Genomic DNA, 27,844 nt, shown 5'->3' with positions numbered 1-27,844 from the left:
TAAAACTCACTATACAAAATATGCTATTAAATGATAAAACAAAACAGCTAAAAATCACTGACTTCTTAAAATAATTGTGTAAAATATAATGTAAAAAAATATATATATATTGTAAACAATATTTTAATTTCCAAGTTGAGTATAATAAAATAATATGTATGTAATGTAAAATCAAATTAAAATTATGATAATATACTTGTGTGGTTTAAAAATGCATTGTACTAGTAGAATTTGTGTGTATAATGTATTAATAAAAAAAAAAAAAAATAAAATTTGGTTATAACAACGTATATTTTACGGTCCCTTGTCCGTCGTTATAGATGATACGAACTGTATTTTAATATTTACGATAAGGTAATACATTATAATAATATTAGAGTTAAATTATTAAATGTTTTATTTAAAAAAAACTAGAAATAAAAGTATAAAATTGAATTAAAAAAAAAAATAGTTTAATAACTTTAAAAACTCGTTAATTATTCTTCTTCTTATTAATTATTTATTGTTATTTATTGCTGTGTATTAAAATATTCAAAACCACTGTCTACTGGATCATATTGTTTATATTGAATATCTGTTCTTGACTCTGGTACCATTAATGATGAAGAATAACTAACAACACTTGAACGACTAGATACGTTTAATAAATCTGAGTCCTCCAAAATATAGCCAATGACGTCCAAAACTTTTTTTTAAATTGCCTTTTCTGTGTTGTGGGCCCACTGTGCAATAATTTGTACCACAATCGTTTCTGGGATGTTGTGATAAAATATGTAACATTACAAATTGCGTTCCATAAGTGTATTCAAAACATCCCCGGGATCGTATTTGTACCGCAATGATGTCACTTATAAGACATACATTGAACATCTCTTTGTAGCATCATCACAACGTTGAAACATGATGTTCCTTAAATATTAAAATGAAACATCACTATGCTATTTCAACCAATTGTTGTATAGTTGTTTTATCAAAACCATATACTTTAGGAGGGGTGATTGAAACCAAAATGTTCTTACATTACACAAACTTAGAACATTTTTTCTAAGTAGTCATGATTATATTACTTATGGCATAAATAATAAATATCTATAGATAAGTTGTTAATAATTAAATATTGATTATTTTTAAGAACAACATAATAAATTAATAATTTCAATTTATTTAGTTCAATAGGTATATCTAAAATTAAAAATTTACTTAGCAAAATAACATTAATGGTAATATAATAAAAATAAAAGAATATAAATATTGTTTGAATGATTTAAATATATTAATAGCTAAGTTATATTATAATATAGATTAATATAAAATGATATATAAACAAATTATATATGTATACACAAAAAAAAAACAATTAATCTTAATATAAAAATTTAAATAGTGTAATCATAAGACTCACGCACTTATATAAACTTATTAATATATACACTTATTAATGTGTGTATATATATACATTAATAACAAGTGTTTAGATACAATATATATGTATAATTATACAAACAGGTATAATATATTAGATTATTATGATATAAGAAGAATATAGTTGAATTAGTTACAATAAATAGAAAAAGTTGAAATTATCTAATGAAAAGTAATTGAAAGCTTAAGACAAAAAAATAGTTGATACAAGCTTAAGACATAGATGATATCAAGGCCAAATTGTCGGACAGACTAATATAAAAACATTTACATTTTTACATCAGTTAAATAATACAATATAATTCAGACATTTTAGTAATATCAACAACGTATACCCCAATTTTAAAAGAAGATTCTGGTGTATTAATAAATTCAGAACAGCTGAGGAACTGTTTTACAATTAAGGGCCGGTATTTCAATGGAGGTTTGTCTTAGGATTAAGATAAACCAAAAACTATGATTAAGGTGAACCTTAAATTAGAACGAGTATTTTAACCTTCTATTTAACTAGGTCTTAACTTAAGCCTTACTATGGCTATATTGTTTATTGTTCCATGGCTTATCAATATAATATCATGTTAAGCACACACGATAGTGTACACAACAGAATGTTATCAGTGATAATGTGACATATAATTATTGATACAATGATGTGATCATTATTAATATTTTAATTTAATTTGTGAAATTATTTAAGACAGTAAGTAAAAGTTAATGCATTTTGTTTTAACCAAGTTCGAAGTTGTTAACTAATAAATATTATAATAGTTGTATATAGTTGTTTAGAGAAGAAAAATGGTAAAGAGGAGTGCTAATTATTCATCAGACGAAATCGAGTTGCTGAAAACATTAATACATAAACGATGGGACAAAATTGAATACAAAAAAACGGATTCATTAATATTGAAACAAAAACAGTCTAGTTGGAAGACTTAACTAAATAATATAATTGTCACCACATCCCTTTCAATAAGTCCGTTCCAGATACAAACCTCCAAAGACATGTCCAAGTATTGTCGGAAAATACCTTCTATCTAGAAAGTAATATCATGAAGCAAAATGAAATCAGTCCCTGTACTACCCTTTAAGTGCCAAGTCGTGCTAATTCAAGAGTTTTCTCAGTTATTTTACCAGTATTTTAAAAATGTTATTATTAAAAAATATTATACTTCACTTTTCTATCACTATATTGTATGTATGCGCGAGTGAATCGCTTAGATAAAATCATTTCACACTGATATTTAAAGTAAAATATATTTTAGTGTATTTCATTACTCATCTTTTCGTCGAAGGGTAAAGTCTTATTTCGCGAGTTCTAAAGACTCATGTCGATTATTCATGAAAAAAAAAGTTACTCTATTTAAGTACATTTTTATTAAGATATTTATATTTGTTAATTATATAGCTATAGTTTTAGTTTTTACTGAAACTAATTTGATTATGCTTTGATATTAATAATAATTTAATTTGAATATAATTATATTACATATTACATATTATATAACAAAAAAAAAAAATAAAATAATGATAATAGCGTCTAACAGAATATATACTAGTTTCAATGAAATTATGATATTTAAAAAGAATTAGATTTGATACTTATATACGTGTGTTATGCATATGATGTAATCATGTGTGGTCAGACATCATATGAGGTATTTAGCATTTAATGAAGCTGAGAATTACTATTTTTAACTAGGTGTAACAAAAATTGTCTATGTTTTCATTGAAATGATTAAATTTGTACAGATTTTTGTATTGAAGTATGCATAAATAAAGATTTACTACGTAAATGTTTTAATACAATTATCATATATATTTATTGAAAATGGTTTTGAATGATCTCTGGGTATATTTATTGTATCCAAACACCTGTTTTAACCAAGATATAACCTATAGATCGTTGTAAGAATTATCTGATTATGGTTTACGGTAGGTAAACTATAAAATCGAAAAAAAAAATGATAATAATTTACTATGAATAAGTTAAATACAATAAATATTTGATGAAGAAAATAAAACCAATAAAATTACTAATTTTAATGAAACTATGAGGTTTATGTATTTATTGCAAGCGCTTTAAGACATATCAACGTAGATAAGAACTTTAATATTTCATATGTATTCATTAAAATTGTATGATTGTATATGATTTTATGTATATTATAGCATTTTTATATAATTTTATAGAAAAATTACTAAGAAATGCTGGTATTTATGAACTTTTTTTTTTAGATATATATTTAAATTTTCATATATATATTTCTGTTTGTTCATCATACGAAACATTTAAAAACACCTGTTTTTACGTATTTTTTCTACTGAAGTACCTATATAATGGATTTATTTTAATAAAACAGGGATGTCAGATAGATAAGTCGACGTACCGCCGATAGAGAGCGTCGAGATCGCCAAAAATAGCCAATATTTCTGAAATAGCACAAAAACACTAAAAAATTTATAATATCGCCCAAAATAAAAAAAAAAAAATAATCGCCAAGGCCACAATAGGAAAAATGTAAGTAGACTGTTTCAGTAGTGATTATTTGATCATAATTTATTTATAACTTGGGTGTTATACTGATTACCAAAATATACAATGATAAAAAGTATAAAAATAATAAGTAGGTCCAATATGTATTATCAAGAAAAAAAAAAAAAGATAATTTGTTGAAGACTGATATGCAGTGTAGGTATAGGTATGTTAGGTTAGGTATTTGGTATGTCATGACTTAACAAAATTATTATAAATTTGAATTAAGTAATCTTCCATGTTAAACTTATGGTCTAAAGGAAAATCAAATTTAAAAAACATGTAACAACAAATTATAATATATTTTTGAACCAAATAGCAAATAATATAAAAACAAAAAATGACTTTAAAATCTCCTTTTTTAACTATATAGAATATATTATTATATAAATAAAATAAAATAACAATGAATAAACCAACACAATATTTATGTATTATATAATATATTATAAGATAACTCATTAGTAACAAGGAACTTTATTTTTATATAAATAACTAACTTACTAATTTTTTTATTTTTATAATTAATCCTGTCCATTTTCAACATTTGTTAAATCTTGCAACACCTCATTTATTGTGTTGAGTGGGTCATCAGAATTAGTCTCATTCACCAAATCATCATTCAAATTATATAATTTTTTATCATACATTTTGGCATTAAATTTCTTGATCATATTGGCGGTAGAGTCAACTTTGTGTAACAGATTTTGTGAGACTATAAATTTAATTTTTTATTGTAAAATAATTTTTATTTTGAAAGCTATACAGAAAGTACAGGTTAAAATGTAATTAAACCTTCGTTTAAATGAAGGCTGATTCTCATTATAGCTTCAAGCATAGCCATATGCAAGCGGTTTCTAGCTTTAGACTTCCATGCGTTCATTATACTAAAGCAGTGGTACTTAATCTTTTTAGAACCACGGAACACTTATAATTGTATAAGATTTTTGCGGAGCACTAGGTCGTAAAATAAAACCATACTTACATTTTTTTTAATAAAATTACATATATCATTATATAAGTAATTTTATTTTATTATTTTATGATACTCGTATTTAGCCAATGAAATAATTTAATACAATTGGTTAATGATATAAAGTAAATACAATTTTAAAAAAATTTGTAGATTATTTAATGTGATATTTAGGCCTGATGACTGTTGCATGTATTTTCAATATTTGGTTTTGTATGTGAAAGTGCTACGCTCATTTCCTCTTCTATATTAGTTAGCCTTTCACGTTTTTTTGTCTTAATATTTGTTAATGTTGAAAATCCATGCTCGCTTAAGTATGATGTTGAAAATTGTAGTAAAATTCTAATCGCTTTTTCAGAAATATTTTAATAAATATTTCAATTTGTAAAGCAAAATATCATTTGGAAAGTTTATAAAAAACTGTTTTCTCAATATCATCTGACATATGAATAATTCTATTTTTATTGTGTTATCAAAATGCGGAATTTTCATAATTTTATTTTTTGCATCATCGCCAAACATAATTTGAACTATTTCTGAACAAGGTTAGGCAAAATTAGGCTCTATGCTATGGTGTGTGGTTTTAAATTTTTAACAATTATTTCGGCAACATTATACGATGCAATTTGTGCTTTATTGGGTATTTTTTACATTATTTTTTTTTCAAATTTTTTTTTTTTGAACAACTTGATTTTTTAACAATCTTTCAAAATAATTCTTATCCTTGGACTGGAGATTAGCATGTTTAGATGTAAAATGGCGTTTTAATTTTGCTGGTACCATTGCACTATTGCAGAGTTTTTCTTCACAAACCACACAAAAAGGTATTTGACACTCATTTTAAACAATATAAATAAACTCGATATCTAAATAACCATTGCAATATTGTCTATTGACTTTTCTTATTTTGTTCTCCCTCTTATAAGTATTTATATCATTATTAATATTGCTTGTACTTATGTTGGTGTTATTAGCATTTGAGTCATATTTTCGTTTTATAAATTTATCCATGTTGCAGTTTTAAATAATTATTTTTATAATATTATATTTATATTATTATTAAATATTATATTTTAACAAATTTATTAATGTACTCTAAGGATAAAATAAAATATATCTAAATAGTTTCACTCGTTACTTAATGAAAAATCAAATTATTCATAAAGAAATTCGTTTACTGCGGTCGATAAAATAAATAAAAATAATACGCAGAAATATTATATTACATTAAATATATTGTATCGCATACGAACGGAATCATACTAAATGTGTACTAAGTATTTCTTTTACATTTCTACTATCTGCAATCGATCAGTCTATTTATAATCTATTTCTGTTATCGTCGTATGGATGCAATATTATACGAACACGCGACGGTAAAATGTTTGTATATTTTTGAAAACGAAGAAACCGAAAATTAAATTATCCCAGTAATTTTTATTAACAATAATTTTATAATTTTTTTTCGCCAATTTTGAAATTTTGGCGGAACACTTTAGCCAAGTTCACGGAGCACCAGCGTTCCGTGGAACACCGGTTAAGAACCACTGTACTAAAGACTCTTTCTACTACGGCATTGGATAAAGGTAGAGAGAGCATACTTAAAACAAATGTAGCAAGTTCATTAAATATTTGTTCTTTATTATTATTTGTTATATTCAGGACATCAACCCAAAATTGAGACGTATCTTTTTCCTCTATTGAAATATTTGGAGAACATATTATATATATCAGAGTACTTTAATGTAATTAACTAGCACCATTGTATCTCTGAAGTTTCAATATTGACATTGTATTCTAAAAATTAATATTAAATATAATATTAAAATATTCATATTAATTATTTAATAAAATATCAATAAAATAATTTACCTGCTAGCTCTGTTGGCAAATCACAAAACTTCTTGTGTGGTGCTGAAGAAAGAACTACAAGTGGACTGAAATACTTAAGTTTTTCAATTATAGAAGTATTGTTTGGTGTCGTTTTATCAATTCGCGACACAGACTAGTCATTTAGTGTAAACACCGTTCTTTAATAAGATTCAGATTATTTTTTAATATAGTATTTTTTTGTGCCAGTTTTTCGAATGAGTGTCCATCAATGGCTTCTAAAGGTAGAAAAGCTAGAGGATTTTTTAACGCTTTGTGTACTCTCATTACATCCTCTGTAATAAGACACCTGAACACTCATCATCCCATAAAAAAAATTGATTTTATAATTCGTTTAGCGAATCCCATATGGAACAATATGCTTTTTTCAAATCATTATTATTAGATTGTTCATTAGTTGCTTTTCTTAGCCATCCTTATAATAAATTCAACAATTTTAATATAAATAACAAAACACCAAAAAATTAAAGTGAGAAAGTAGTAGGTACCTTTAAATTCTGGTTTGCTTTCCCATTCTCGGACATAAGTTCTTTTATACTTTTCATATTTTCCCATTGTTAAAAAATACAAATTACAAACCGAAAATACTACACAAAAATTTCTGGTAAACAAATAAATAAAATATATAATTTACCTAGCTTTGTCCGTGGACTATGGTAATGTGGTATCATGCAATATATCATGGGCTATAATTTTAAATTATTATGACAATTATTAATTAATTGATAATAAGGTGGATTGATAAATTGATTATTAACTTAATCAACATTTATTAAGTTAATAATAAATTTATCACCCATAGACCACGGCTGTAGCACAAAATAGATTAAATAATAATTTTATCTACAACCGTGCCATAGACTAATACCACAAAAAAACGAACCATGGTAATCAGCAATACAGAATAGCTTATTACAAATAGAATAATAGATATCAAAATTAAAATCAATTTTTTTCTATGTATGGAAACAATTTAAAGATTGAAATGAAAATTCTTGGTTTTTTGGAAAATACTGGACAGCCCAATTTGGTGTCAGACTGAACTCGAAGCTGCCCAATATTTGATAGTCGCCAACTACTCAATTTTTCTCGCCTTTGGACCTTTTGAGGAAGCCCATTTGGCTTTAAATCGCTCAATCTAGCAAATATTGTGTGCGTGTTTTTAATGCACATGTACAATGCATATTTGGACAATGTTTTATTTATCTATACTAATATTTATATTTATATGTGTGTGAGTGTATGTGTTACCACTTACTAGGTATAACAAAATAATGAGGTTATGTTTGAAAGATTAAAATACAATACATATTATATACATATAATAACAAGTTTATTTATATATAAAACTATTTACAACTTTTTAAAATTTTTAAAATGTCCGTGGACGTAGGTATGTAGTATACTATCGGATTGTGCTATCCGTTCATCATCTAGTCGGTTGAAACCTAATTTGTTAGATTTGATCTTTGAATCTGATGGTTGAATGATCTGATAGAGATATTTTCCCTATATAGGTTAGACTTGTCATTATCATTATCATCGACGAGAAGACAATTCATATGATCTTTGAAAGTCATATGATTTTTAACTACGTTCCCTCGGACACCTTTTGCCTTAATTTTCTCTCTGTTTTCTAAAATGAAAGCATAAGATTTTGCTCGGAGTGCTATAAACTCTTTCATAATACGTCCATCGGTTTCATCATAAAATAGTCTGGGTATCTTCTTTCTCTCAGCAAATTAACATGGGTGGTCTTGGGGTAGATTTGCCGTGTCCATTCGGTCAATCAAGTTAGAATTATTCACCAGGTCATTGTAAAAGTCGTCAGTCTGGATATAATATACTAAAGAATCTATAATAATACAAATATATTAATAAGATAATAATAATAATAATAATAATATTATTAGTTTACCTGTATCTGTGTACATAAGCTCGATTTTGTCGCCATAATGTTTCTGCATTACGTTATAGCAGTGGCGGTTATAAGGGGGGGGGCGATAGGTGGATCGCCCCCCCCCCCCTTGGTCCGTGTTTTTTTATAACAAATTATTGAAAGAAGCATTAATCATGGTACTATTTTTTTGTGTTTCTAATTTATAAAAATAGTATCAGCAATTTGTAAAGTTGTCTTGCGCAATATAATACGGTATAATTTTAAATAATTGTAGTACATTTTATTAATTTTTGTTATTATAGTATATGTACGTACTACGTAATATGTTATTCGGATCGTCTCGCGCGTGGCGCGTCGTTGTTTATATATGTATATTGTATATATATATATATATATATATATATATATATATATATATGGCTGCTCGCTGCTAGGAATAATCTCAATAATGTAATAGATTTCCCATTCTGATATTACGATAATTTTAATATAAATCTAAAAATATAATAAACGCTGTATACTCATAGTATGGACTATGGTATATTGACTATGTTGTATACAACCCATTATAAGTGTGTCTGCACTCTGCGCTTGCACAGTCTATCTTCTTTATTTCACGTTCTCTGTGTTTATAATTTATATCGTGCTGTTGCCTGTTATAATATTATTATTATTACGTATAATAACCCCTTAAGTATGTCGTCAAATAATAATAATCGTATAACTAGTTATTTTGGAAGTGTTCAGAAAAAATGTAAATTACAATCTAATGAAGATGGTACAAAAGAGTTAGAAACCATTGCAATCTCAAATCCAACAAATACGAATTGTTTTGATACAAGTGAGTTAATTAATCCAATAGAAATTGAAAAACTTCATGATATTGAATTAGATATTGGAAATTTCATAACTCAAACTAACGCTATAAATGATTATTCGAAATCAGTCATCCTTCAACGAAGTAATGTTCCTAGTAATGATTTTCAATATCCATTTTCAATTCATACTAAAAAAGGTAAATCGGAAAAACGATTTTTAAGAAAAAATCACTTTGAAAAGTTTCCATACATTGAATTTTCAAAAATTAAGCCTGGTTTATTTTGTAAGGTTTGTGTTTTGTTTTCAACTTCAAACAAAGGGGGTATGCATAAAACAGAGCAATTAAAAAGCTTGGTTACTGAACCAGTAATTAAATTTGCAAAGCTATTAGGAAAAGATGGTATTTTAGAATTACACAATAATTATGGTTATCATAAAGATAATATACAACGAGCAAATTACTTTTTGAATACCTACAATCATCCTGAAAAAGAAGTTATCAATTTAGTAAATGATCAACGTAAAAAACAAATATTAGATAACCGTGAACGATTACGACCAATAATAAAAACGATTGTTTTCTTAGGCCAGCAAAATATACCGTTGCGTGGTCATCGTGATGATGGTTTTATTTATCAAGAAGATGGGGGAAAAGTTGATTCTGTCATTAATCAAGGAAACTTTAAAGAACTTCTTAAGTTTCGAATTGATGCTGGTGACCATTTACTTAAAAATCATTTGAAAACTACTGGTGAAAGAGCTACTTACATAAGTAAACTAACGCAAAATGAAATAATCGAGTGTTGCAAACTAGAAATATTACATTTAATACTTTTAGAAGTAAAAGAAGCAAAATATTTTAGTATTCTATTTGATGAGACCACAGACTTATCTAACATTTCTCAAATGTGTTTAATTATTCGGAATATTTTACATGGAAAATCGTATGAAAGATTTTTAACATTTATCGATTGTCATAGCTATGTTTAAAACTATTGCAAGAATTAGAATTAGATTTAAATTACTGTGTAGGCATTGGGACCGATGGCTGTTCCGTTATGATATCTGCAGTCCGCGGCGCTGTCCAACAAATTAGAAAAATTGCTAAAAATGCAATACATAGTCCTTGCTCAAATCACGCCTTAAATTTAAGTATTTCAAAATCGTCTACTGTACAATCAATTCGCAACTGTGTTGGAGTAATAAAAGAAGTTACTTCTTTTTTTCATATATCTGCCAAACGTAATTACGTTCTTCAACAACATTTGACTAACCATAGAAAATTACATAATTTATGCGAAACACGATGGATAGAAAGGCACGACAGTGTATTGCATTTTAAGGAATCAATAATTGAAATTATTGACACTTTAACCGAAATATCTGGATGGCAGGATAATATTTCTTCTTCGAAAGCTAAAATGATGATATCTGCTATTTGTAATTGTGAATTTATATTTTCTCTTTTTTCATTATCAAATTTACTAACTGTTACTTTTCCGATAAGTAAAATTTTACAAGGCAAAGATCATGCTGCATCTGAATGTATCAAAGATGTATACTTAATACTTGGACAAAATCGTAAAAAATGTGAAGAAAAATTTCAATCTATGTTTAAGGAGTGTGAATTAATTCTAAACAAACTTGATGTTGATATTAAATTGCCCAGGATTATAGCACATCAAAAACATAGAGTTAATGCTACATCATCAAACAACCCTGTTGATTATTATAGAATTAATATTTATATTCCTTTATTGGATAATGTATTAGAAGATTTTGATTTCCGATTCTTAAGCAAGGAAAATTCAAATATTACTTTATTAATACAACTTATACCAAAATATGTTGTCAAAATGAAAACTGAAGACTACAATGGCTATTTTGCAAAAATTATAGAAATAATGACTAAAGATTACACATACTTTCAAAATGTTTCAGAACAAGCCATAGAGAATGAAATAAATATGTGGTTTACTAAATGGCTTAGACTTCAAACGGAAGGTAAAATATATATTTTAATATAATTAACTGATAATTTAATTTAATTTAAATGTATTTTTTTAGGAAAAAATATTCCAGTTAATGGGTTGGATGCTCTAAGTATGTGTCCAGAATCTATATTTCCAAATATAAATAAAATGCTGATTATTATTTGTTCACTACAAATCAGTGTCGTGACAGCAGAACGCAGTTTCTCAACACTCAGAAGGTAGGTACATGACTTACCTACTATAAGTTTACATTTAAATTTTAGTACCTATCTATTATTTATAAAATATCATATAACTTTACTTAACATAAATTAATATTTAAAAAAAATAATTCACATAATACTTTTATTAACTATTTGTTAAGTAGCCAAATCATTATTTTATTAGAATTGTTATACATTTTTAACATTATTTTTAATCTAATTATATTAGGCTGAAAACATGGTTAAGGTCAACAATTGGCGGAGAAAGGTTGAACGGGCTAGCATTACTTCACATTCATAAAGATATTCCTATAGATAAAGAAAATATTATTACACGTTTTGCTAAATAAAAAAAAAGACATATGCTTTTATTGTAGATTTTTATTATTAAAATGGTTGAATAACTGTGCATCTGTGACTAAACTTTTTTTTATTTAATTGTAAGTACAAGTTGAACCTATTTTGGATAATTTCATAATATACTATGTATAATAAAAAATGTTTGTTCTATTTGAAGTATTTGCATTATTTCAAAATATTGGGGGAAAATTATGGGCTCTCCGACGACTCATTAGTGTCCTATGATTATTATAATTTCCGCCCCCCCTTAAAAGTCAGTTATAACCGCCACTGCGTTATAGTGATAGTCGTACATCAGCGTTTTACTTGTGTCAAGTACTACGAAGCCTATAAAAAAATAATAAATAAATAAGTTTATAAAGTAATAATTGTATGTGTAAGTTTATTAATAATTACCTATATATATATATATATATCGGTTTCCAGAACTCGATAATTTTATTTTTCAGTAAAACAGCAGCTAGATTTTCACTATATGTTGTGCAATGTTTAAATGTTTGTTTATTCAGAAGTTTTTGCAATCTTTTTGGACATCAAACTAGTTCTATCTTAATACGTTTTCTCATCGATTCCATCGTTTTCCCAAAAACTGCATTGTTTAAAAGTTAACCTTAATTATAAATTATTTATACTAGTTTCCTTACTTCTTTAGTGAAAGGAAGAGAATATATTTTTACAATACGATCATGTATTAATAAACAATAAGCAGTTACAGGTGTAAGAGATTCTGATGCTTCAATTTATAATTGAACATCTACTGATGATGCTATGACCGAATCATTCTGTTTTGAAGTATCGATAACTACATTTTGGGCATTTGTTAAAAAAGTAGAAGGACTTAATATTGGGTTGCGAATATTTTTTTTATAGTATGATTCTTAAACTGATGAATACAAATAAAGTATATATCGTAAATATATATATATAAAATATCATATAATAAAATAAAAATAATTTTAGAAAAATCTAATTTTAAATTATCATACGGTCAAGCTATTGAGTTAGAAAAAACCTTTAGATTTGTTAGAATTTTTACGCCCCCTCTGTAACCCAATTATTAAGAAACGAGGTTTTTATAATTTCGAGGCAGTTTTCAGGTTTCATACAACTTTTTTAGTGGTCCTGAGTTCAGAATATTCAAAGGTTTCAAAAGATCTGAGTGGGATAAACAATCTTTTTTCTTTTTCTATAAGTTTTAATAATTTCAACCTTTCTTCATCATCAACAGTTAATGTGGTACCTTACAAACTATTTTATTCTAAACAACTTTTCCAAAATTTGCACTTCCACTAATTTTTAAGTTTAGCACATTTAAATCACTATGACTTCGAGTTAATATTAGTTCTAATCTGGAATTAACTAATATTTTTTTAAAGTCTTCAAATATACCTAACCAATATTTCAGTGGAATGCAGACACTAAATTCACTATTAGCATTTACAGGGTTTGTATCATTTTTAAAAAGCCAACCTGCATTTTCATAACAATTAAAATTATCTGGCGTACCTTTCAATGAGCTGGTAATGCCAAGTACACGTGTGCTATCTACTTCTATCTCATTGATTTCAAATCGTATTTGTTCAAAGAGATAGGAAAAACCATTATTAGAAAGTTTTACTTTTGTAGCATCTGATATTGTATCTTTTATAAATATAAAACTTTCATGAAGATACGGATAAACATCTGTTTGCTGGATTGATATACGTATTTCATCATAATTATTAAATTAAGTCGTATATCGTGTATATTAATGATATTTAATTTTTATAATTTTAGAATCCCTTTCGAACCGTGATCTTATATCCAAAATATCACTTTCAGGTATTTTGATTTAGATTATAACCAAGAACCTTTAGAATTTTTTTTATTTTTCACCTTTAATTTTTTTACCTTAGTCGATGTTATCGGTAACACTTTAGTCGTGCGACTAGCTCGATTAACGTGAAATATTGGGTTTATATTGAATTTTAATCCCATCTTAAGAACCGTAACGTTTATTATGTAACACGACTGTTAATGTCTCACCAAAATTTTCGATTTGATTAAAAACCTGATCAACTGAAATATCAAATGTTAAATTTGTATCATTTTCTTTATTGTAAGTCTTTATTTGCTTCTTAATTTCACAGTCAATATCTTTAATTTCGTAACATCCCGTTTTTAATGCAATATAACATAAATTTCTATGATAAAATAAAAATAAAAATAAATAAAGTAGGTTCTATTCTTTAAAAATATTTATTAAATAATTATAGAAATAAAAACTTTTAATTATATCTATTGCTAATTAATAATTATAATGAAAATAGGTATTTGAGTATTGAATATTATATTTAACATTGTACTATTATTTATTTGTAATATTGGATAGTTAATACATTTAAACAATATATTGGAGTAGGAAAAACATGATAATTTATTACAAAAATATGAATAAAACATTTTCAATCATTTTTTATTCTTTTTTATTTCTTTTTTTCTTGTAGTCAGTACCCAACTTTATCCTACTTAAATAATTAATAGTATATTTCATAATACATCGTAGATGGACAATATTAGTTACAAATAAAACTTACTCGTCATCAAATTCATCATTGTCATCTAACAACGCAGATGGAGATGGTGAAAAGCCTTTACGCTGATCATCCAACTCTTTAAATTTTGGCTTGTGCTTAGACTGAAGGTGATTCCATAAATTTGCTGTATGTGTTCCTGAATTGGAGCATGTTTTTTTTATATATTTGACATTGGGCACGTACACCACAGTCAGTTTTAATGAAAACTTGCCACACTTCACTAATGTTAATATAATAAATATAGATATAATTTAAATACTATACATTATATAGTATAGTATTTTTTTTCAACCTATATTTGGTTGGTTTACAATGTTTTTAACTTTAGTCTCCACTTATCACGATCTTCGGCGAGTCTTTTTAATCCGGCGTAAGTATCAATCCCTTCGTCATTTTTCAGTTGAGATATGTACGAGTTTCTTGGTCTTCCTGGTGGTTTTTGTCCTTCAATTGCACCTTCTATTATAGTATGATGCAATTCTTCGTCATGATGTAAAACGTGTCCTATCATGTCCCATCGTCGTCGCTTTATGGCTTTAAGTATGGATCTTGTTCCTTCAACTTGGGTCATTACATCTTCATTTGTTACTCTTTCTGTCCTGTTTATTTTTCCATATGTCTCCAGCACCACATTTTGAATGCTTCTAGGGATCTTTTTTCCTTTTCATTGATAACCCATGTCTCGCAGCCGTATAATGCGACACTCCACACAAATGTTTTTAGAAATTTCTTTTTTGTTGCTCTGCTAATTTTTTTCGAAACCAAAATTTTCTTTTTCACGATAAAAGCTATCTTTGCTTGCCCGATTCTTTGCTTAATTTCCCGCGAGCTTCTTCCGTTTGATGTTATTAAACTTTCCAAGTATTTAAAACTAAAAACTCTGTAGGTTTTCTAAATAAATATTTTTTATATACATAATATTGAATTGTCGGTTCACGTGCACAAACTAAAATTTTTGTTTTACTTGAATTTAAATGCATTTGATACTTATTTATAATTATTTGCATTTCTGCCGGGGCTCTCTGAAGGTTGTGTTCTGTTTCTGCTAATAATACGATGTTGTCTGCCAAACGGATCATTTAAATCAATATACCACCCATTCTGATTCCAATCCTAAGCCTGTTTAGTTTATCTTTAACTTCCGTTATACTTTTTTCTATTTAGAAGTTGAATAATAATGGTGAAAATGGACACCCCTGTCTTACACCTCTACGTAATTTCGCACTAGCTGACTCATTATTTATTGTAATTTCTGCGCTTTGATTTTTGTAGAGATTAAATATAATTATCCCGTCTTTAAAATCTAAATGTAATTCTTTCACTATAGAGAATATAATTTGCCAATCAATGTTGTCGAAAGCTTTTTCGATATCTATAAATGATATATATATATATATACATATCTTTCAAAAAAATAAGATAATGCCGGTCAATTCATTTAGGAGTGATGATGAAGAATCCTTCGCTGTAAGCGATGCAAGTATAAAAAAATATATATATTTATTGTTATATTGTAATAGAATCAAATATTAAGTCATAGTTGGTAAAGATAAATATAGCGTTGCTATTACTTTTTAAATCTTAAAATTATTCAGCATTTAATTAACTGTTTATAAACTAAAAAATATTAATTAATCGCTTATTATGGTTATAGATGTATATGATAGAAACGCTAGACAGAGAAACAGTAATAAAACCGGGTAGTCAAAAGAGGACCTACGAGAAGAAAACCAATGTAAAAAAATCAAAAAAAATGAGTGGTTTACATAAACTATCAAGTGAACAAAATTATAATTAAATTATTCTTTTATAGATGTTTCTTATCGAGAAAAAAATAGGAAATGATAAAAGATCGGAAAATTGGACTAGAAATTATAAATTCAATGAGCATTCGACAAGAAGACCGAATTTTGATTGTAAAGGCACCTGCTGACAAAAAATCTACTGACTATTGGACGTTGTGATATTTTAAAACGAAAAACATTGAACTTGTTGATTTCAAGGACAGTTGATATATTATTTTAATATATCTTTGAATATAACTGAATATAATTTAATGATATAAAAATAATATAACTGAACAATATATTATGAAATAATACTATACTTATTTATTATTTTAAGTAAGATAATATTATCAAATCATTTTTGTATGAATATTTTTTTACAGATGGAAACATGCTGAATGTTCGATGAAGCTTGCAATAACCTATCAGTTAAAGGACTAAACAATATCGAGGACCTGAACGAATTGGACCAAACACTTTTCGACCGTTTAATGAAAGATTTGAAGAAAAAATTTCACGACTTTGATATGCATTATAAATAAACTATATGTTTATAATAGTGACGATAGGAAATCATTTAAAAAATAATAAAACTTTGATTACAATATATTATGTCTTGTTTTTTATTTAAATAAAAATAAAATAATACATTTATAAGTTAAATTAAAAAAATAATACAAAAATTATTATTAACAGTTAGTCTAACGCTTTAACCGAAAGAGCAGATATCGTGGTGTGGCGACAAAAGTATATCGAGGACATAAGGCGTTATCGGGATGAAGGTCGTACAATTTATTTTTTAGATGAGACATGGGTAAACGCAGGCGAGTGTAGCAGTAAAGTATGGATTGATACTTCTGTGAAATCGCATACAGATGCATTCCTAAAAGGACTGACAACAGGCCCGAAAAATCCGTCAGGTAAAGGCAAGCAGGTAATAGTTATCCATATCGGTTCAGCAGATGGTTTCGTCGAGGGGGGTCTATTGTGTTTTGAGTCGAAAAAAAACACAGCAGACTACCACGGCGAAATGAATGGGGACACATTTTATGACTGGTTTTGTGGAGTTTTTCCCCGATTGAAGGATAATTGCGTGATAGTCATAGACAATGCTTCTTACCATTCTGTCAAAAAAGACCCAGTACCAACAGCTGCATAGAAAAAAGAGGAAATTCAAAATTGGTTGAAGTCGAAAGGTGTTGTTTTAGACAAACCAATGATAAAATTTCGATTGCTTGACATGGTAAATGAAATTAGACCTCGCCATGATAAATATATAATTGATGAAGAAGCCTTGAAAGAAAATAAACATGTATTGCGTTTGCCACCCTACCACTGCGAACTTAACGCAATAGAACTTGCGTGGTCTGTTGTGAAAAATCACGTCAAACAAAATAACACATCGTTTAAGTTAAACGATGTTCAAAAACTACTGAACGAAGGAGTTCAAAAAGTGACGTCTGAAATGTGGGCCAATTTTGTTCATCACACCATAAAAGAAGAGGACAAATTGTATGACATCGATATTATTTCTGATAGAATGATGAATGATGAAGATCATATAATGACAATTACTGGTGACACTTCGTCTAATTTTTCTGACGAGTAATATTTTTTGTTTTGTATATAATTGTAAAATATATTGTGTATATACGTAAATTTTTTGTTTTGTATATAACTGTAAAATATTTTATTAGTTCAGAATTCTAATATACTTACTTAAAGTAGTTTTGAATATTTCGAAGGACGATATTATTATAATTTTATTTTGTTTCGTATTATTTGTTGACTTATGTTTTTTGTTAGACACCTACAATATAATTACGTACAACTAAAATAAAAATTGAAATTCAACAATTGTTTTTTTATAAATCAAAATACTTTAAAAAAATTGATTAAAATTAAGTTTTTGATGTATATGCGCCAAATTTATTAGTAAAAAAAATTGTAAGTCAAACAAAATTAAAAAATATGTAAAAGGTAATGAATGATAGTGTACCTATATAATCGTAAATGTTTTAGGTGTTGATAGGAAATAAATGATTTGTTCTGCACGTGACATACGATATTAAAAATTATATTATAATATAATCACTCTGTATATCGCATATTTCACGCTGTATACACGCCACAGCGCGAACTGTAGAGGACAAAGTGGGGGAAACGGAGTCTAGTAACGCTAGATGCCGTCAGTCTGCATGCGCGAAACGGGTTCCTTCTCTCATGGCATGGAGTATATATACAAGTCTATACGATGTTGTAATTGTTTTAAACGATGAAGATCAACATGAGATAATATTATGTAATTATCATTAGAATATAAAACACTAATTTATTGGTTTAAGTTAACAGAGTAAAAAAAGTTGTCTGCAATTCTAACACGTTTACATCCGACATCGAGTATCAGGGGCAGACTTGTCAGGGAGGAAAGGCGGAGAAGTCCACCTGGGCCGGTCAATTTAGGGGCTCTAAATTTAAATTATAAATATGTGATATTATGGTAAATTGACTATTTGTTATGCACAAGCCTTCAGTTATATGGTGTTATTCGATGAGTAAAGACGTGTGCGTGATCATTAATAGTTGTTTTTATTAACGTGTTATAATATGACATTGTGTCCTAAGTGTCAAATTTCTATCGCTCGTAAAGAAGACAGTGTACAATGTGCTACGTGTACTACGGTAACACATATCAAATGCTCAAACAATGGATAAAGATAGTCTTAAATATCTTAAAAGTATTGACCAAAAATACAATTGTGATAAATGTGTCAACCAATCAAAAAATGGACGACATGATGATACCCCGATTAAAGCCAATACCAAAACAAAAGAAAAAACGCTACCTTCAACATTGGAAATAGATACAAAATAAATTATCAATAGGCTAGATGAGGTATTGAAAAACCAAGTAACTATTAATATTACATTAGAAACTTTTAGCAATCGTATCATTGAACTAGAAAAATCATTGAAAGAAAATGATAAAGTAATTCAAAACCTGGAATATAAAATCAATACTTTGGAGCAAAATGAAAAATCATGTTATTTCGAAATAAGTGGTGTTCAAAACGAATAAGATGAAAATGTAGAAAACTTAGTTCATGATATTGCAGGTGTGTTAGGAATAGATCTTAACTTGTTTGGTATTGAAAATGCGTATCGTAAACCTTCAATCCGAAATATAGATAAGCCTTTGATAATTATTGAACAACAATTGGTTACAAGGAGAAAATGAGATGAATTTATTTAGAAACGAGGAAAAATCAAATATAAAATTCAACGAATCTATATAAACGAAAGTCTTACAGCATTCAATAAAAAATGATTCTAGGAACCTAGAATGAAAGTTAAAGAACTGAGCTATCATTTCATATGGACAAGTCATGGCAGGATATATTGCAAAAAAGATGAAAAGGGCAAAAAGATACAAGTAAAATGAATCGAAGATCTAAATTTTTTATAATATACTTTAACTACAGCATAATATTTTTTACCTTAAAATTACACACATTTTACACACTGGGAAATTTTTATCATATACATTCTAAGATTCCATCAACAGAAATTTATTATTACTTTTATCTTTTATACTTTAATAATATTATACACGGGTATACATTAATATATGGGTATTCTAATTATACGCAAATAATTCATATAATAGCATATACATACTGTAATATGAACTGTTTAATCAGGTCAAACCATTTAACTTATGTTACAAATAATCAAAATATTATGCTGATTAGTCAATCATCAATTCTATATATTGTTTGTATTATAAACACACATTCGTTACACTGCCTCATCATCATAATCGTAAAAAATAATATTATATTAAAATATCATTGGTATAGACGAAGATTCTATTTTCACTGCGTCAATATAATAAATGATTGAAAAAAACTCAAGACTTCATAGACTCGTGCATCACCATCAATGATGAAAATATAGTTAATTTAGATTTGTATGAATATTTTATGGGTATAGAAAATAACGAATTTAACGTATTACATATGAATATCAGGTCATGTAATCGAAATATAAATGAGTTTTTGTGCATGATAAATGACTCAATTAATTGCTTAGACATTATTATTCTTAGTGAAACTTGGAACGGCAAGGGGTTTACCCCCCAAAAGATAGTCGGGTTTTCAAGTTATAAAAGTGAAAATAATCTTAATCAAAACGATGAAGTACTAATATATACGAATAATAAACATAATATATCTATTAATCAACTGCAATTGTTCTCTAAAGCTAGTTGTATAAAAATAAAAATAAACTTAAATATAAATAATAAACCAACTAAAATTATAGCCGCATATCGCTCATCACAATCTAATATAAACATATTCCTATCTGAACTATCTACCTTAATGACCTAAGGTCATATTCGCAATAATTGTATATGGATTGGCGATATTAATATTGACATATTAGAAAAAAAAACTTCTCTTACAACTGAAAACTATTTAAATATACTATTGTCAAATGGTTTTACTTTCCAAATCTGTACGCATACTAGAGTGGGCAACGATACTAGATCATGGATTGACCACAAATTTAGTAGAAATATTAATCTTAATCCTGCAGTAATTAAAACCAGTATAACGGACCATTACACAATTATAGGTAGTATAAATAACTTACAAATTAATAAAAACACATAAATAATTACTCAAATACAATATCATATATTGATTATAATAAAGCAGTTAAATTGTTATCTTGTATCGAATGGACTAGATTATTTGAAACCAATAATACTAATACTGCGTTAGAAATATTTAAAAAAACTATACTAAACACTATAAACAATTGTATTATATCAAATCATATTTCAATAAATAAACATCGCAAAATAAAACCATGGATTACCAGTGGTCTTGTGGCATCAATAAAAAATAAAGACATCTTATGTGCCTCCCCCTAGCACTTGGACACAAAGTATCACAATTTCTGACTGGGCATGGAAACTTTAAAAAAAAACTGGCAGAGTTCAAATTACAGCCATCACCGCTATGTGGGTGTGGCACTGGCGAGGAGGACGTTCGACACGCATTGTTCGACTGCCCAGCACACAGCGAGCAAAGGGCGCAGCTGGAATTAGTGATTCACAGAGCCGGCTACCTATGGCCTTACGAAATGGCGGTCGTGGTATCCACCAAATCCACATATTGTGCGTTGGCTAAGTTTGCAAAGGAGGTGGCATACAGCGAGCAACTACCAGTGCTCGGATAGCAGGACAGACAACACTCTGCGAGCCAGAGTGCTAAACCCTGCACGTAGACTGACGAGTGTCAAGGCGTGAGTAGGCAGAAGCGGTTCACGTGTGGGGCCGTCCTGAGGGGACACTCGTGCGTCGGGGACGCGGGCGACGCTGACACGTACAACTGATACGGACAACCAGAGGCGCCGCGGTGGTCGAAAACAGAGGTGAGTAGACCACACCTACATCGAGCCACGGTGCTGGCGTCGGGGACGCGGGTGGCATATGACCTCGGTCGTATGCCACGGACTCCCTGTTTCCGGGGATCAGAATTCGGCTTCAGGGTGCTCACTTGTCATACGAGGCGACTAAAAAGCGGCCTGGAGGGCCGGTGTCTGGGACGCGGACGCACCGAAACTCTCGGGGAATAGGGCGTTACAGGCTACCGAGCCTCTAACTCGGGGGGTCGCGGCCACCGCGTCGCCAGCGCAAGGCTGCGCAGCAAGGGCCCACCGAAAGCCCAGGGCACGACCTGAATCTCGGGAGTCACAGCTGAGGATAAATCCGACGACGCTCGGTCGAGCATCCTACCGTTGATGTACTTACCGAAAGGGAGCGAGAACGGTACTTCGGGATGTGGGGGAGCTCCATCGTGATGAGCCCTCACACGGTGGTCTGCGCACCGGCGGATTGGTTTCGGAGTGGCAGTTGCAGAAGCTACTATGTGGTAAAAGGACGGAAGGCTACCGAGTGATGGCCGTGCACAGCCGGGTAGTGCGAGCTACTCGGCTGGTCATGGTGTCTCTTTAGCGCCAACCCAGTCTACCGGTGTGACTAGACAACCGGAGGTTGCCTGTAACCAAAAACGGGAAGCAAGAGGATAGCTTGTGGCCCGACCAGGGTGACGAAAGGAACGTGCACGCCTTAGTCAACGGTACAGGCGACTTCTCTTCCGAGCAATCGCCAGTTCGCCAGGTTCTCGTGATCCATAGACGACGCTCGGCCGATTGGACACCGGATAACTCTGGTGGACATTTACCGTGTACCTCCACTGCTCGTAACTAGCGCACAGCGCTAACACACGGTCCGTGGTTGTAGCCGCAAGGCAACAAACTAAGAAAACCATGCTTTGATATACCAGTTATACCACATTATACTTATACCACACACTCAATGGGCAATATTACTTAATAATTTGTGATCCTATTTCTATTCATTTTCATAACTCTCTTAAGGACCCACCCCCTAGACAAATTTTTATATGTATGACAGCTACCATACATAAACATAGGCTTCGGCACCACTGATCGTGTTATTTAGTGGGTCAAGCGATATAGATATACTAATTAAATTGGGTATTGACCAATACCCAATTCAGAATATATTGTGCTATGATACCACAAACACACATAGATTTTATTTGCAACTAGAGAATTTGCGTACCAAGAAACTTATTTATGAAATTGAATTGGGCAATTATAATAAGTAAGGGAGATTACTGAATTTAGTAGAAACTCGTAATTTAATATATAAGAAAAAACATATACACACGATCCGTGTACGGATGTCAAATATACTAAATGTTTTCTCGATTTCATAGTAAGGGACTTTCGGTATAGCAATTTAATAAAACATTGTTAAAAAAAAAAATAAAAAAATATAGATTTTGTTTATTAGTCCTTATATGGTATACTTTATTGTATTATTGTATGATACGGTTATTTTTGGGAATACAACTGGAAATGGCACAGTTACATTACCAAGACAATCAAATACGACAAGGATCAGGGATATATTATGAAAATTTAGGGTCTATTAATTTTGTAACTAATACATGACATTTATTTTCAAAAATAAACATGGATTAAGATCAACTTTTAAGTTTAAATGTGATATTTGTCATATTATTACATTTATTGACTCGGAAAAATCGAAACCGGAAAGTTATTTACCAATTAACGAAGCCGCCGTTACTGGGTTGATATCAGCTGTAATTGGATATACGCAATTATCAGAATTGTGCGCGACATTGGATATTCCATGTATGGCGTCATGTACTTTTGTATTAGTTCAAGGATTTATCAACAAAAGAATTCATGATGTCGCAATTCCTATGTGTACGGTTGACGCAGATGGACAATAGCCTAAACGCAGTTGCAAGACTAAATATGATGTATTATCTGGAGTGGTGAAAATGTACATATACCAATTTTATAAATTTTAACATTACATTCATAATTTCAGGCAACAATAATTGGTTATAGATTGAAAAAAAATTTATTTGTGGGCATTAGAAATCGGTTTTGTGTAATTTGCCAGAAGGTGAAAAATAAAAAATTAAATCCACCTGAACATACATTTTTTTTAAATTGGAAAAAGAGTGCTAGAAGTATGTAAGCTGATGGTGTTGCAGATGGGTTTAAACAGAGTTTAGGAATGCGTGGTCTAAAATACAATAAACTAATAGGTAAGCTACTCCACGTTTTTCAATCGTGCATATTTTTTCAACTATATAATTTTAATTAATTCCTTATAAATATAATAAAAAAATGTATAGAAGACGGAGACTGAAGCATTACAAAAAGAATTTTTTTTTTTTTGATAACATTATAAATTAATACAATTATAGTATTATAATATTATGTACACATATTATTTAAGGATTACGACAAGATATAAATAACAGTTTTCGACACATTTTGGGAACCCATGATCGATGTGAATCATACTTTTGTGAGGGTCCGCAAGGAAATAAAAAAAATATGATCGAAGATGCCGAAAGATCAGGGATGTGAGTGATATATCCCATTAATATCTCGTTTAGTAGTAAATATTGATAGTTTACTGATGAATGTTAACAACAACGTATGTAAACAATTCAATAGTGTAATTAATTTACCATTTTTTCGTACCTATATGAGTAGAAATCGATTTACTATATTACTTCGAGCATTACATTTTTCACGCAACCCAGCTGAAGGAGAATCTGGTCCTCGTAATAAATTACACAAAATTCAACCTATCATAAATTACTTCAATTCAAGGATGAACGAAATATTTAAACCTAATAAAAATTTGTCACTTGATGGATCGATGGTTTTATGCCGTGGACGGTTAGTATTTTGACAGTATATAAAAAACAAAAGACATAAGTTTGGAGTAAAAATGTATATGATTACAGAATCGTGGGGACTTATACATAAAATAATGATTTATTCCGGACAAGGGAATGATATATCTGAGAGTATGACTCATACAGAATTTGTTGTCGATAATCTTATGAGTGGGTTATATCACAAAGGTCGTTCATTATTATACGGAGAATTTTTATAACAGCGTTTAGCTTTCTCGAAAATTATTACAAAAAAAAACTTTGTTACGGGAACTTTACGCTCAAACCGTAAGCATAATCCACGTGAAGTTATTGCTCAACAACTAAAAAAGGGAGAGTCAATTTGTAGATATATAGAGGATAAAATTTGTGTTATGAAATGGAAAGACAAAAGACATGTGTTGACAATAAGTTCTGAATTTCCTCATTCAATGATAGAAATTGAAAAAAATAGAAGTATAAATAAACCAATTTCAGTTATAAAATATAATGAATATATGTCTGGAATAGATCGCCAAGATCAGATGACTTCGTACTATCCGTTTGAAAGAAAGACTATAAGATGGTATAAAAAAATTGGTATACATTGTATACATTTGCTATTGGTAAATTCTTATTTTTTATACAATAAATATGCAAAGAAGACAACGTTGTATGAATTTAGACTGTCTGTGATTAAAGCATTACTACCAAACGATCTGGATAATAATAATACTCGAATTACGAAAAAAATAAATGAAACACATCTTCCCAAAAAAGTAGAAAAAAAATGATAAAAAAAAATACAAATACAAACGATGTCAAATTTGTTCAGGAAAAGGCATTCGTAAAGATACGATATATTACTGTATGGAATGCAATGAAAAACCGGGTTTGTGTCTTGAAAGTTGCTTTGAAGAGTACCATAAAAAAATATAACTATTAATAATTATTAGGTTTTAGAATGTAATTATCTATTTTTTTCTGTTTTAAAGATTTGTTATTTATATTATTTTATTGTTTTTTTTATGTACAAGTTACAAAGTTATTTTTGTTTATTTTATAAAAATATTTTACATGTTTGATAAGGAATCATATATGTATTTATTTTATAAAACAATAAATATTAATAACGTATTTCATATGAATCAAAATTAAAAAAAAAAATGCCTTCATTGATATAGGCAATAGCTGCCGTCGATCACGGATCGGCACACGTAATATGTTGCCAACAGTTACGCGGCGTGTGGCGGTAGACTAGGAATATACGTGCGAAGGTGAATGTGTTAATAAATATTTAGCGAGTAAACGAATAAATTATTCCCAAAAAATTCATATAATGCTCGAGTTGAAGCTGCGGTTATATCATGCAAATCAGGTGGAAAGTTTCTCCGGTTAATGCATAAAAATATGGTCGATGAAATAAGTCCAGATAAATAATAATATGACATTTATTATTAGTTTAAAAAAATTGATATACCTATAAAACGTACATTTCGTAAAACGTAAATATAAATTTAAAAATGTCAAGTCATTATTTTTAAATCATTTTAACATTTTTTTGTGTGCATTTTTTATAGATTTCTAAATCATTTACACATTTATGGTTTTTCTTTGGGGGAAATAGGGAAACAATTTTTTGCATCGAGGGAAAAGAAAAGATGTCAGTTAAAATCTAAATAACTACTTTTTCCTGGAAATTCTGAAAAAAGGTATAATAATGGCTCGGATCAACATTATGGCTTAGCTGAACCATTACCGGAAGTTAATTTTTCAAAAGAAAAACTAGGAAAAATGAAAGAAAATTTTATAAACGCCTTACGATTGGACAAATATGAACGGTTAGCCATTGAAGAAAAAACAAGAATTTGGGCCAATTAACAAATTTGGCCTGTTGAATGTCGAAATCGACTCACAGCGTCAAATTTTGGTCACGTTTGTAAACTTCGACCAACTACGTCGTGCTTCTTGCACAGTCTATGATATAATTTATAGGAAGTTTTCTTCGAAAGCTACAGATTATGCTAAAGTCACTGAACCACAAGCTATCGTCGCATTGGAAAGACAATTAACATGTAAAGTAAATCAATGTGGATTTATTATTGATGATCATTTTCCTTATTTAGCAGCTTCTCCAGGTAAAATAAATTATAGTTCTCAATTATAGATATTAATTAAATCAATAATACTAATTTAATTTTTTTAAATACCCATCTATAGATGGCCTCGTTGATGATGATTTTACAGTAGAAATTAAATGTTTGTTTGGAATAAAAGACACTAAGACATTTTTAGAAGCTATAAACAGTAAAAAGGTATATAATAAAATGTTTATTTTATTATTAAAATATTTGGAATCAAAATTTAAAAAATGTAAAATGTTCTTATAACATATATTTTAATTTTAGTTATCCTTCTGTCGTCTCAGTGAAAACGGAAAAATGAAATTAAAAGTGGATCATAGTTACTACTATCAAGTTCAAGGACAAATGCAAATTTCAAAACGGAATTTCTGCTATTTCGTTGTTTATTCGGCGAATTGGATAGAAATACAAATAATTAGTTTCAATGATTCTTTCTGGCGCGAAAAAATGATTGAAAAGTTAAAAGTGTAAATTAATTTTATTTTTTAGATTTATGATAATTGGATTTTGAATATTTTAATGTAATTATATAAATATAACAAATTCTATTTTCAGTTTTTATACAGAATGCTTACTTCTAAAAATAGTCAATCCCCAGTATGGAAAGAGACTGTTGGTAGATGATATTTTAAATCAACATACTTTGGAAAATTTAAAAACAAAACAAACAAAAAAATTAAAGTAAAAAACGAAAAATAAATAAAGCTGTTTCTAAATGTATTGACGTGCAATGATAGACAGCTTCCAATTTATATATTTGTTTATTTTTTAACATTATATTATAATAATAATTTTTAATTACTACTATTATCATGTAATATCATATTACAGTGAAGTAACACGATGTTGAGTATCAGTTAGATGGAATAGTTCTTTTGACAAATTATTGCAAAATTCTCTCCCTTGATCGCTGATCTCTACTTTTGGACAGCTATGG

At 28.8% G+C, this 27,844-nt stretch overlaps 2 pseudogenes; one reads left to right on the top strand and one right to left on the bottom strand.

Moving 5' to 3' along the window:
- Nucleotides 1-6,681: 6,681 nt before the first annotated feature.
- LOC113560170 lies at nucleotides 6,682-12,669 on the bottom strand (annotated as a pseudogene).
- An 8,815-nt stretch (nucleotides 12,670-21,484) lies between these two features.
- On the top strand, nucleotides 21,485-27,577 carry LOC113560169 (annotated as a pseudogene).
- Nucleotides 27,578-27,844: the final 267 nt, after the last annotated feature.

The sequence above is a fragment of the Rhopalosiphum maidis genome, chromosome 3, assembly GCF_003676215.2.
Source record: "Rhopalosiphum maidis isolate BTI-1 chromosome 3, ASM367621v3, whole genome shotgun sequence".
NCBI lineage: Eukaryota > Metazoa > Arthropoda > Insecta > Hemiptera > Aphididae > Rhopalosiphum > Rhopalosiphum maidis.
This window is presented reverse-complemented; position numbering and strand designations above follow the sequence as displayed.